The following is a 13,012-nucleotide window of genomic DNA, read 5'->3' on the forward strand; positions in this document are numbered from 1 at the left end:
TCCTTTCATTTTAAAATTTTACTTGCTATCATTTAGCGTGTTAGCTTTTTGCCCATACAAATAGCCAACTGTTCAATCATGTATTAAATAAGTCATTTTCTTACAGTGGTTTGAGATGCCATTTTACTGCTTATGTTAAAAATTTAATTATATGTAAGGTATATTAAATATTCCATTTTAAAGACAAAATAGATCCACTTAAGTAGAACTGCTTGATTACCACGGAGATAAAGTTCTTTTTCTCTGTGTTGTTTCATTGGATGAAAGTTATTTGCAAACTTCAAACAGTGACTGGCTTCCTAATAATAAGAATCATTAGATATTTAATATGGACCCTCTAGAACATGTTAAAATTTATCACTTGTTGAAATTTAGATGTGCTGTTTTTTGTTTGTTTGTTTTGGTACCTGATAATTATCTCTGTAGCTGCCTCACGGTGCCTTTATTGAATTACTAAGGAAAAAATTAAGGACTCAATAGAAAATCCTTTTTTATTGTTTGTTAGTCCAAGTCTCAGATAGAAAATCTTGTTTTAATGTTTATTCTATCATCTGAAAAGCAGATGATGGAATGTACTTTTCCTCAGTAGAGTCCAGCAAGCAGAGTGAAGGGGGGAATTTTTTATGCATTTGTGTATTTGAGGCCAGCCTAGTCTATAAGGCGAGTTCCAGGACAGGCTCCACAGCTACAGAGAGAAACCCTGTCTCGAAAAACAAAAACAAAACAAAAGAATGACATGTTAACATGTATAGTTTGCTTTGTAGTCATTAAGTTCATGTCTGGATCAACGAAGTGGGCAGAGCCCTTAGTGTCTTCTGAGACCATCTTGTGCTCTCTGTCATTTGAGTGCGTAGGATCTTCACTTCATAGATTCACTCAATTTAAAAATACTGATAAAAGATACATGGCGGTGGCACAACGTGAGGCCATTGCCTTTCAGTGGCTGTGCATGATGAAGCAGAGGCCACATGGAAGTGAAGGATTCGAATGAGGCACAGCTCAGTAACTGAGGCATACCAGTTGCTAAGACCTCAAAGAACATCAGGAGGAGAGTGGCAAGAACAAACAGAGCTGGGCAGCAGAACTTAAATGCCATCACCTATGAGACATTGAAATACATATCAAAAACGCTATGTAGGAACCAGAGTCCCAAGATTGTTCAAGAATTCCTCACAGCAATGAAAAGCCACAAGCTGACCAAAGCCGAGAAGCTTCCGCTGCAGAACCACAGGCCAATGACCACTGTTGAGACCGAGCTGATGGTAGAAGAGTGTGAAGAGCAGCTCATGGGGGAGCAGGTTGAAGCCCTTCTGCATACTGTCACTAGCATTCTGCCTGCAGGCCCCGAGGATGAGCAGAGCAAAAGTGCTAGCGGTGACGCGGTGATGAAGACCCAGCATAGATGTGCACAGATGGCCAGGTTGTTGGCAAAGTTCAGAGCCCCGGCAAACATTTCCTGGATGTTCAGAAGATTATTTATTTGGTTTTACTCCCTCTCTCAATATGCCTAATTTCAGGATTGGTTGGGAAAATCACAAAAATAAGATAAAATGAAAAAAAAAATACTGATAAAAGCCAGGTAGTGGTGGCACACACCTTTAATCCCAGCACTCAGGAGGCAGAGGCAGGCAGATCTCTTGAGTTTGAGGCCAGCCTGATCTATACAGATCAAGTTCCAGGACAGCCAAGTCTACACAGAGAAACCCTGTCTGGAAACCCCCACACACACACACACACCCCACGTACTTAATAACCAGTTATACTAATTTTGATAACTTTGTGTAACTTGGTCAACAGTCTGTTTTTGTTTGAGGGAGATTTGTGTGAGACTTTCAAAGCTGGGAAAATAAATTTTCATTTTATTTTGGCTTCTATTATACTCTTACTCTCTTCCAAGTCTTTCTTACTTTGTGACTTTTTGCTTCCCCTATTGATGTGCCCGTTTTAATTGTACAGCACATGCCAGTTTTTCTTAGGTTAAAAGAAAATGTAAACCAATTACTCACATTTAATTTTATAGCAAAGTGAGATGCTTAAGGTCTAAAAAGTTGTAAAGTTGAGGCAGGAGGATCCCAAGTTTGAAGCAAGCCTTGTCTACAAAGCCTCGGGGGAAGGGGGGGGGGGATGAACTTAATAGTGGAAAAATACTTTGAAATAGTATTGTTTTTCATACACTATTTTATACACATGATTAAGTTTTACAACTTTTTAAGGCAGTGGACTCAAATATTGTTTGTAGCTATCACATAGTTTACCTTCTTTCCTATCCCTGGGCTATCCTGGGGAACTGTGTTATTTAAGAGCCTGAAGTGTGGTGGCATTCCTTGCAGTCCTAATATCTCTCCACTCACACACATTCCATTTCCTGTTCACTAATTTGTCTTTCTTTCCCTCGCAAGATCTTGCTTCACAGCAAGCTTTTCGTACTTCAAGCTCTCCACATTATCCTCAGTCCGCGTTCCCACGTAAACACAGCCATTTTGAAAACATGAACTGATATTAATTACCCCCTTGGCACCAAGAAGTCAGGATTTCCTGATGCGGCACACTAATGTAGGATGCATTAGTGCCAACGCTGACTCCGAGGGGTAATACTCTCTAAATAAACACTCCATGCTTTTCTTTATTCAAGACTCTCAGGCTCTTCTCAGAGTCATTCATCCTCTTGACAAACACTACCCCTCAAGAAGCTTCTGGAGTTTCAAGAAGAGATAACCAAGTTTTCATAGAAAGCAATGACATCCAGGCACCCAATCAGAAGCGCTTAACTCTTTGTTTCCATGAAGTGAGCTCTCCCTCAATGTGCCGGTGATTAAATGGCTTCGAACTGAATCCTGCTGTCATTAGATGGTTCCAGTTTATGTTCAATTATCAGCATCACCAAAAATGTGTTTTTCACCTTTGACTTAATTTCTAGACATAGAGCAAGAAGCCTGTAGTCATGTTTAGGCTTGTTTGGGATATGTTTATGATTTATGTGAATATTGTATGGGGCGGGATGTTGATTGAAGACACTTACTCGCATTGGTGTGTGCCTAACACAACGGTGAGACTGCTCTTGTTTCTTGCTGCTACTTATGGGGGAATTAAGAGAGTCAGGTACATCCAGGCTCAAGTAAAGCTTCCATCAAAAGAGGAATCGAAACATAAGCAGCGAGAAAGTTATGCCCAAGACCTGGGTTATGAAGCTGGTAGTGGTACTTGGGAAACTGTTCCCTATAGATGGATAGAGACCAAAATCCCGACTTGGCATCTGATGCTGGGGCCAGCTCTGCTACACTTAGGCTGGGGCTGCCCTGTGGCTGTCCAGCTTTAAAAAAAGGAGCTGGTTGGAATATCTGGGGCCTTGATTTGAGGAGTTGGAGCACAGTGATGGTAGACATGGAGATGTAGGGTGGAATCAAGCTGTCTGGAGTTTGCGTGGTGCTGCAAGATGTTTTTGAGTTGTGTGATAGTGCAGAGTAGTAGCCTTCGCTGTTATCACTTCTGCTGTTCATTGAGGAAGTGTTAATATTTGTATTACTGGTATGGGGTGGGGGTAATTCCTATGAGTTATTAGGAAAACGAGTTCTCAAAGATTTGATTCTGCACTTGGCTTCAGCATGAATGGAACAACTGGAAGTACAGAAGGAAACATGGAGAAGTGGGAAATAGAAGTAAAACCCTGTTACACAAATGGATCATCTTCAAATTGTGTCGGACTCAGAACACACATTCACACTGTGTGAAAGCAGTGCACATGAAGATTTCAAACATAGTCCACACAAGTCTTCAAATAGATGGGGAGTTACAAGTCAGAACAAATAAGTTACATAGGAACTCCATTTGGAAATCTTGTAAGTAAAAAATACAGTCATTGCAAAAATGACCAATTGGTGTAAATTATAGATCAGACGTGGAGAGAAAATTTGGGTGTTAGATGATAGTGTGAGAAATTGTCCTATTCCACAGCACCAGGAAACATTCTTTTAAAAAAATATGAAGAAACAATCCAGACTAGGAAAGCTGAGTGCAGAGTGTTGATAAAAAATAGTAATAATAATAAAAAAAAACCTCCAGAGGGGGTTGGTAAGAAAAGCAAGACACAAAGAAAAGCTGGCAGTTTCCTACACACAAGACTAAGTACTATAGTTCAGTCAAATCAAATAACAATGAATTTGATTCACATGCAGATATCATGTTGGTGTTTGAGAGGGAAAATCTTTACCTGAAAGAAAGTATATTACTCTTTAAATAAAACTTGGAAGACAACTATCAGCAAACAAAAGAGGAAAGCTCATCAGTTCAGCTCTTAGGATTCTGCAATGAGGACAAAGACCTCTTGGGCTTAGCAGTGACCACATACCTCATCCATACATGGAAGATTAACTTAAGTTCAATTGAAAATTACCCAGAGGGAGGGTGTAGAATTTTAGAACTAGAGATTATATGAAATTGGTAAATTATAATTTTTTGTAGGATACTAATTTAGGTTTGAAGAAATGGTAAAGTACAATAGATTGATCACCCTAATGGTTTCAAGTTTTCATTCCTCTGAGGCCACACCCCTCGGAGATGGGCCTTTACAGCCCGATTGATGGAGGGGAATAGAGCTGAGTTTTCTGCCCTCTGCAGCCACATTTGGGTGTAACCTGCTGTGGCAAGTGGGATGCTGTCATATGCCAACTGAAGCTTGTGGAAGTTCTATTTCCACTTGTCACTCTGCCTTTGCCATGGCAATCTGCCCAGGCTAGTGTAGGAGAGGAGGGGAATAGATAGATGGGTTGAAGCCAGTGAACACAACTGGACACAGCCAGAAGCAGTCAACTCGAAACCAAAAGCTGCCATCATTCAGCCAACTGTACCAAACATTCACAGGCCAGCCTTCCCAGCCTTGCTGGATTCTGCAGGCTCCTATGCAATGTGTGTTGTAGAAGCCGCTGACTGGGAGTACGTGTCTTTATTTTGCCCCAGTGTTGTAGAGATAAATAGCATTCAAATGGTACAGTGACAAGATGCTACTCTGATTAGTGAACTGTATGCCGGGGATTTTGTGAGGAGAACAATCACTGAAAATCTTTAGATTTTCTTCGACTTTTCCAGGTAAGATCGTGAGTAATGTTAGAAGTTGAAATGTGAATGTAAGAGTCATCATTAAAAGGCCAGAAGAGAAGAAAAGAAATAAAGAAAATGTACTCATCCAATGGAAGCCTTGAATGATGGGAAATGGTAGAAGGAGCTTTGAAAATACAGGCTGATTATAGTTCACTGGGTGGAGTGCTTATCCCTGGGTTCGGTTCCCAGCATTGTAAACTGTCATGATAGTGCATACCTTGTCATCACAGCACTTGGGAGGTAGAGGCAGGAAGATTAGAAGTTCAAGGCCAGCCTGGGATCATGAGACCTAGTCTAAAAAATTAAGTAAAAATACAAACAAAAGCATTAGGATTCTATCTGTATACTTCAGTAGCGACAACAGCTTTAGCCAGGTTGAACTCATTCCTTGCAAGTATTTAGAGCAGGGAGACCCAGTCTGCTTTGTATGAGAAATTCCTAAAATAATACAGCAAAAATGCAGAGAGTGAAGAGGGAACCCAAAAAAATGACACATTTAAGATACAGCTGTGGGCCACATAAAGCATGAGCATAGCAAAAGTGGAGCCACAGTGGAAGGTGAACCCACTCAGGTGAAACGTGACAGCATGGGACAGTTCTAATAGAATATGTCAGCTTGGCCTGGCACTCTGCTGTAATTGCAGCTGCTCTAGAAGCTGAGGCAGGGGAATCACAAGTTCAAGATCTGATCAGCTGAGTGAGACCCTATCTCAAAATTTTAGAAAAGCTCTCTCTCTCTCTCTCTCTCTCTCTCTCTCTCTCTGTGTGTGTGTGTGTGTGTGTGTGTGTGTGTGTGTGTGTGTGTGTGTGTGTGTATGCGCGTGTATTTGTGTGCGCATGTATGCTCAGGTGATGGGGATGTCCTTCTGTATGGTGTGAATATACGTTTCTCTTATTGGTTGATAAATAAAGCTGTTGCTGCTAATGGACAGGCAGGATGTAGCCAGGCTGGAGGTATAGGCGGGGCTACCAGGCTAGGAGAATTCTAGAAGAGTCCCCAGAGAGACACCATGTAGCTGCTGAGGAAGAAGGGCTCAGGCATCACCAGTAAGCCAAGACCAAGTGGAAATACATAAATTAATAGAAATGGGTTAATAATTAAGAGAGAGAGCAAGTCAATAAGAATCCCTAGTCATCGGCCAAACAGTTTATAATTAATACAAGCTTCAGTGTGTAACTAAATGGCTGCAGGACCCGGTGGAACACAAAGGTCCGTCCACACTCAGGTGTACCGGTTGTGAACTACTAGCTGATCATGTGTGAGTCCCCAGGTTCAGACCCTGGAATTGAGGGACGGAAAAAAGAAAAGATGGTGGAATTTTTAAATATTTAGGAACTACATGTAAAATGTAGAAAAAGTTTATTTTTCTCAATCTAATATAACCATAGTGCTAGTTCAACATGTAAATTTATGAGACTTTTTAAAGCCTTTGTATGGTTACGTCTAAAATCCCATTAGTATTTTCTTCTTACAGTGTCTTTAGCCGAATCTCAGGTGCTCAGTAGCCACATCTGGCCAGTAGATGTGGCATATGGGAGACTGATGATGCTGAAAATCTAATAGGTCAAGCAGAGAGCTGCACTCGCCAGTGCACAGCCTTCTTAAGTATGTATAATAGAGTTTTTTAAACTGACCTCTTGCTGACTTAAAAGCTGCCTGATCACAATTCAAAGGCTCAGTAGGATATAAGCCACTTCTCTGATAATAATACATATGCCAGGAATTTTAAAAATGCATTATTCAGCAGCTCCTGCTTAAAGAAAAATCAAGAATTTAGAAAATTTGGAAATGAGCTACAATGAAAGTTCTTGCTCAAAACCTATATTTTTAGGCAATGATAATGTACTGCACACTTAAAATTTTAAGAGGGAAGGGTTGGGGAGTTGGTTCCGTGGATAAACTGTTGTGCAAATGTGAGAATTGGAGTTTGGGTCTAAAAAGCCAGGTGAGCAGGGCATGTTGGTCAGTGAGACTAGTCAAATACACAGACTCTGGGTTCAGTGAGAAACACAGCTTCAGCAAGTGAAGAGGACAATACCCAGTGTCAAACCCTGGCCTCTGCAAGCATTCATACACATGCACCCACACATGTGAACACACAGGTACACAGCATGCGTGTGTGTGTGTGTGGGGGGGAGTAAGATGATAGTGATGTCCTTAAAAATGAACTGGTAACTTTAAACACCTTTATTTAAAACAGAAAAAAGGCTGAAGAGATGGCTCTGGTAAGGAGCACCTGGATTTGGTTCCCAGCATCCACACAGTGCTCACGTAACTCCAGTTCCAGGGAATCCAAGGTGTTCATGTGCTGTACACACATACATTCAGGCAACACACACATATAAAAACAAAAGGGGCTGAAATTCAATTTGTGATGTACATGGAGGAAGTGAAAGTTAAATTCAGATAGAATATTTGGAGGCATTTTTGAGGAGATAGTAAAGACAAGAATAATGCAATTTAATAAGTAGAAGATCATGATCTGGTAACTTGGCTCAGAAGATAAAGGTGGTTACAGCCCTGCCTGGCAACTAGAGTTCAATTACTGGAACCCATATGGTAGAAGGTAAAAACAGATTCTGGCTGGTTCTCTCACCTCCAGTCATGCCATGGCATGTGTGCCGACATAGTGTGCTTACACAGAGAAATGAACAAAACCTGAGTTTGATCCCCAGGACCCACATTGCGGAAGAAAACAAGTGCACAAAAGTTGTCCTCTGACCTCCAGAGAACATGTATGCTATGGCATGTACATCCACATAACATAAACACACTCATATACACATAAATAATATATTTATTACAAAAAAATCTCATGATGGTATATACACTCAGGAGGTGAAGGCAGGAAGACTGAGATGTGAGGGCTAGCTTGGTCTACAGAAAGAGAATCACAAAAAGAACTAAAAGCTGCTTTTGGGTTTTAAACTAAAGACAAAAAACGCTGCAGCACAAAGGCCTTAGTCTGCTTAGAGTCCTATTAAAAATACCAGAAACGGGGTGACTTAGAAACAATAGAAATTTACTCCCGATGTTGTGGAAGCCACAAGTCCCAGGTAATGCATAGGTAGATTAGGTATCTGTTATATAAAAGGTGTCTTTTTATGTGTTACCACATGATGGAAGGGGGGTAATGGAGCTCTCTGAGCTTCATTTTAGAAGACCACAATTTATTGCACAAATGACCTAGCCATTGCTCACAGGCCCTGCTTTCTAGTGGGTCACCTAGGACTCAACATATGTGTTGGGGCAGGGCACTGACTTTTAGAGATTACCCTGTTCAGTGCCACCTGAACACATGCCTTCTAACCTGGAATACATCTCAAAAGCCCTCAGTCATTCCAGCATTAGTTCAAACCCTGAGTGTCAGCTGAGTACCATCTAAAAGGGATGTGGGTGGGACTCAGGTTCCAGTTCATTAGGATGTCAGTGGATCCCCAACTGTGAGCCTGTAGATCAAACAAGTCAGCTTCCTCCAAAATAACAATGATGGCACAGGCAGAGAGAACAGATTCTCCCATCATGAAGGTAAAAACAAAGGGGATAAAAGGAGGCCAACAGTCCCAAGCAGCTTCAAAATACTACAGGGTAAAACCACATGAAGTCTACATCCTCCAAATAATCTTTGGCTTGCAGTCAGGTCTTTTAGATATTCTGGAGCTGTGGCTGGGGCCCTGGACTTCCTGGTGGCCGTCCTGCCTGCTGGGTTTCCTGGATGCAGCCCCATCTCTCGCTATAGCTGGCTGTAGTTTGGTACTGTGTCTCCCTAGCACTGAAACCCAAGTGTCAAGATGCTCCCCCAGTCTGTGTACCACTCTATGCTAGAGCTAAATCATTAGAATCCTACTTGTTGAAAAACCTGTGCTAATATGCTATCACCTATAGCGCCAAGTGTATGATTATGTAATGGCCTTACCATAGCCACTTTTTTCTGCCTTCCCTGTCACATACTTTCACAGCGTGGCTGTGTGACTGTCCCATTTGCCATCCCTTTATAGAATCCTCCCCACACATTGTTAGATTCCAAATGGCTTTCTTTACTGAGTAATACTCACTCAACCATGTTCAATTGAGCTACCTGTTAAACTGGTTCCCTTTTTAAATGTTTTATGGCTTTTAAGAATTTCCAAGTTCCTGTAGTAGACAATCAAGCTGATAGGCTTCTGTCTGGCATGTGTGATTGTTAGTAAGAATTTCTCCTCTTCTATGCAGAATAAACAGGAGTTCATTGTTTAGTATGTGAGGGATTTTATCGTCCTCTATGCTAGTGCCTCAATGAGATTGTCACGGTGTGGGAAAGTGAACAAAAATTCAGGCTGAGAAAGATGTTATATCAATTCACAGTTGAAACTAAAAATTAGAAGTTATCTTCAGGGCATGGGAAGGTGACTCATCGGGAAAATGCTTGCTGTGCAAGCATAAAGATCTGAGTTCAGATCCCCAGCACTCACATGAAGGAAGGCCAGGCACAATGGTACACATCTGTACACACATGAAGGCCAGGCACTATGGCACACACCTGCACCCACATGAAGGAAGGCCAGGCGCAATGGCACACACCTGCACCCACATGAAGGAAGGCCAGGCGCAATGGCACACACCTGCACCCACATGAAGGAAGGCCAGGTGCAATGGCACATACCTGCACCCACATGAAGGCCAGGTACATTGGCATACACCTGCACCCACATGAAGGAAGGCCAGGCGCAATGGCACACACCTGCAATCCCAGTGCTGGAGAAACAGGGATAGGTGGATTCCTGGAGGCAGCTGGCAAGCTAATCTTACCAAATCAGTGAGCTTCAGGTTTGGTGAGAGAACTGGACTCAAAAATAGGGTGGATCTTGTTCCCAAGGCTCAGGGAACACAGTGGAAGTAGAGTCAAAGAGATTGTAAGAGGCAGAGTCAAAGAGATTGTAAGAGGCAGAGGTCAGGGTGGGCCACTGAAACCTTTTTTTCCAGACATGACAGGATGGCTGCACTCAAGAACTCCCAGCAGCCATGGCTTCCTGCACTAGAACAAGCCAGTCAGCATTCCAGCATGGAGGGAGGGAGGACTGATGCTTGCCCCCCCAACACACACACTCCTTGCTGAGGAACCATTGAGTCAGTTTTCTTTATGGTTGTCACCCCTTTTAGCCCTTTTAGGTTGACCATGCTCCAGTGGGTAGCCCCATACTCATGAGTATGTGGGAAGAATGACTTGGACTCCGTGGATAATACAGGTTAAAAAAAAAAAAAAAAGGTTGTAAAGGACACAAAGCCAAACCCAGGAGAAGGTCTTGGAGGAGTTAGGGGGAAGAGTTGGAGTCGATATGATCAAAACTGTATGGGTGCTGGAGAGATATTTCTTTGTTTAAGAGCACTTGCTAGTTTTTCAAAGGACCTGGGTTCAGTCCCTAGCACTCACATGGCAGCTCACATGCATCTGTAACATCCATTCCAGGGAACCGGATGCCCTCTTCTTCCCCCACATACATGCAAGCAACACACAAAATAAAAACAAATACCTGGGTGGTGGTGGTGGCCAACACCTTTAATCCCAATGCTCAGGAGGCAGAGGCAGGTGAATCTGTATGAGTTCCAGGCCAGCCTGGTCTACAGAGTGAGTTCCAGGACAGCCAGGGCTACACAGAGAAACCCTGTCTCGAAAAGCAATAAATAAATACGATCTTAAATAATGAATTATATGTATTATGAAATTCTCAAAAAATAGTAAAGATGTATTTTTAAAAAATAAAATGGAGAATGGTAGAGAAAAATACCAGGTATCAACCTCTGGCCTCTACATGCATGTGTGTACACACATACACACACACATACACACCACTTGCTATCTTCAGGAAGACCTTAAGATAGATGCATTGAAGCTACATGTGCTATTATTCTTCTGATCTGAGACTGGTTTTGCTCATATTTGACTGTCATTTCTGAAATCCGGAGGAGTCTTCCCTTATAACATAAGATATTGATGTGTCTTAGTTCTGTACTAAGCAGTGCTTTAGACTACATGAATTATGGTCAATGTCTTAAAAAAATACCCTATTGTCCAGGTGTTGTGTCACTAAGCAGTGCTTTAGACTACATGAATTATGGTCAATGTCATAAAAAAGTACCCTATTGTCCAGGTGTGATGTCACATGCCTTTAGTTCCAGCACTCTGGAGGCAGTGCTCTGTGAGTTCGAAGCTAGCCAGTTCTACATAGCAAGACTCTTAAAAAAAAAAATCTGCTTTCATTTTTGTCTTAGAAAACTGTTTTTTAGAATCTATACCAACCCAAATTAAAAAAATAAAAACTTTAATTGAAAACTTATATGTAAAAAGCATGTTCTATTATTTATTGTGTTACTCAGACCTTTGGTAGCTGTAAGAAGCTGCCTGTCAGGGTCTCTCAGTAGTTTGGAACTTACCAAGCAGGCTAAGCTGGGCTGTGAGCCCACCTGTCTTTGCTTCCCTACTTAGGATTACAAGAGTGTGCCACCACACATGGCTCTTTGTAAGTTAATTTAATGCAGCAAGTAGGCAGGCAGCTGTGTCTGAGTCTAGTTTGTCTTTGGCTGTTGTCTCCCTCACTGTGAACATGCAAGCATGTACCTCCAGCCTTGCTGAGGAGGTAACTGAAATCTTTAGAAGGACTCGTTTAATCGGTGTACACCACAAAATCCTTTGGGCGTGCTTCCTGCTAGAGGCGGCCCAGTGACTGCTCAGACACTGTCTTCTGCTCTGAGCCTATATGTCACATCATGAGGGATGTTTCTGGTTTTCTGGAATGAGACAGACACCTATGTAGTATTTCTCAGCATTCCAAAAAACCTCAGGCGATATGTTCCTAGGAGTTTTTGGTGACATCCTGGGCTTGTATAAAGAAGACCATGAGATTGTCATACACAGCCTCCTGGATTTTCCAAACTTCTCACCACCACATCACTTTGACTTTCCCTCCCTTTTTGCTCTTGAGATAGGTGTTAATGTAAGAATCCCAGCCAGCCGTGTACTCATGAACTCCTTATACATAAGACTTGATTTCCTTGGGGCTGGGGAGATGGCTCAGTAGTGAGTCCTGACAGCTCTTCCAAGGGATCTAGGTTCTGTTCCCAGGACCTATGTGGTGGCTCACAACCGTCTAACTAACTATAGTCCCAGGAGATCCAGTGCCTTCTTCTGCCCTCCATGGGCACCAGGCACACTTATGGTACACAGACATACTTGCAGGCAAAACACTTACACATGAATGAATACACTTGATTTCCAAGCCGTCCAGTGTGTTAGTTATGCACAGCTGTGACCAAGATACCTAGGAGACAACTTGAAGGAGGATAGGTTTACTCTGCCCACAGTTTCAGAGGGCTTGGTCCATGAGTGCTTAGCCCTATCTCAGGCAGAGCAGCATGGTAGCAGCAGGAAATGAGGTTCCTCTCCTCATGTAGTAGGCAATGTAGCTTTTTTCCACCAGGAATAACACGAGCGTCCCATCCCCACTTGAAAGAGAGATTTTCCTGTCCTAGTAGCCACTGATTGAGTAGAACAATGCAGGGGTAGCTTGTTCTATGGCAATGATAATGCAGCTGTTGGCCCTCACTGATGGAAGGAGGGGAAGGAGGGTCACATTACCCTGAACTATGACTGTAGTTATTTATCCCCCATCCCTTCTTTCCCAGCTGCAAGTGACCTTGGCAGATGCTGGAGTATGTAAGAAATAGTAAGATGGAAGGAGTCTCAGCTTCCCCCAGGTTGTCATCTAGGCTAGCGTGGGACTTTGCAGCTGTTTTAGGGTCACTACACTCCTGTAAGAAACTTCTTGTTCATAATCTATAAGAATTCCCAATATGCTCACTGGTTGCCAAGCTGCAGTTTGATAGACTTGTTATTTGTGTATTTGTGGCACATCTGTGTGGAAGAGACGTTCATTTACATCT

Source organism: Cricetulus griseus, chromosome 2, assembly GCF_003668045.3.
Source record: "Cricetulus griseus strain 17A/GY chromosome 2, alternate assembly CriGri-PICRH-1.0, whole genome shotgun sequence".
Lineage (NCBI taxonomy): Eukaryota > Metazoa > Chordata > Mammalia > Rodentia > Cricetidae > Cricetulus > Cricetulus griseus.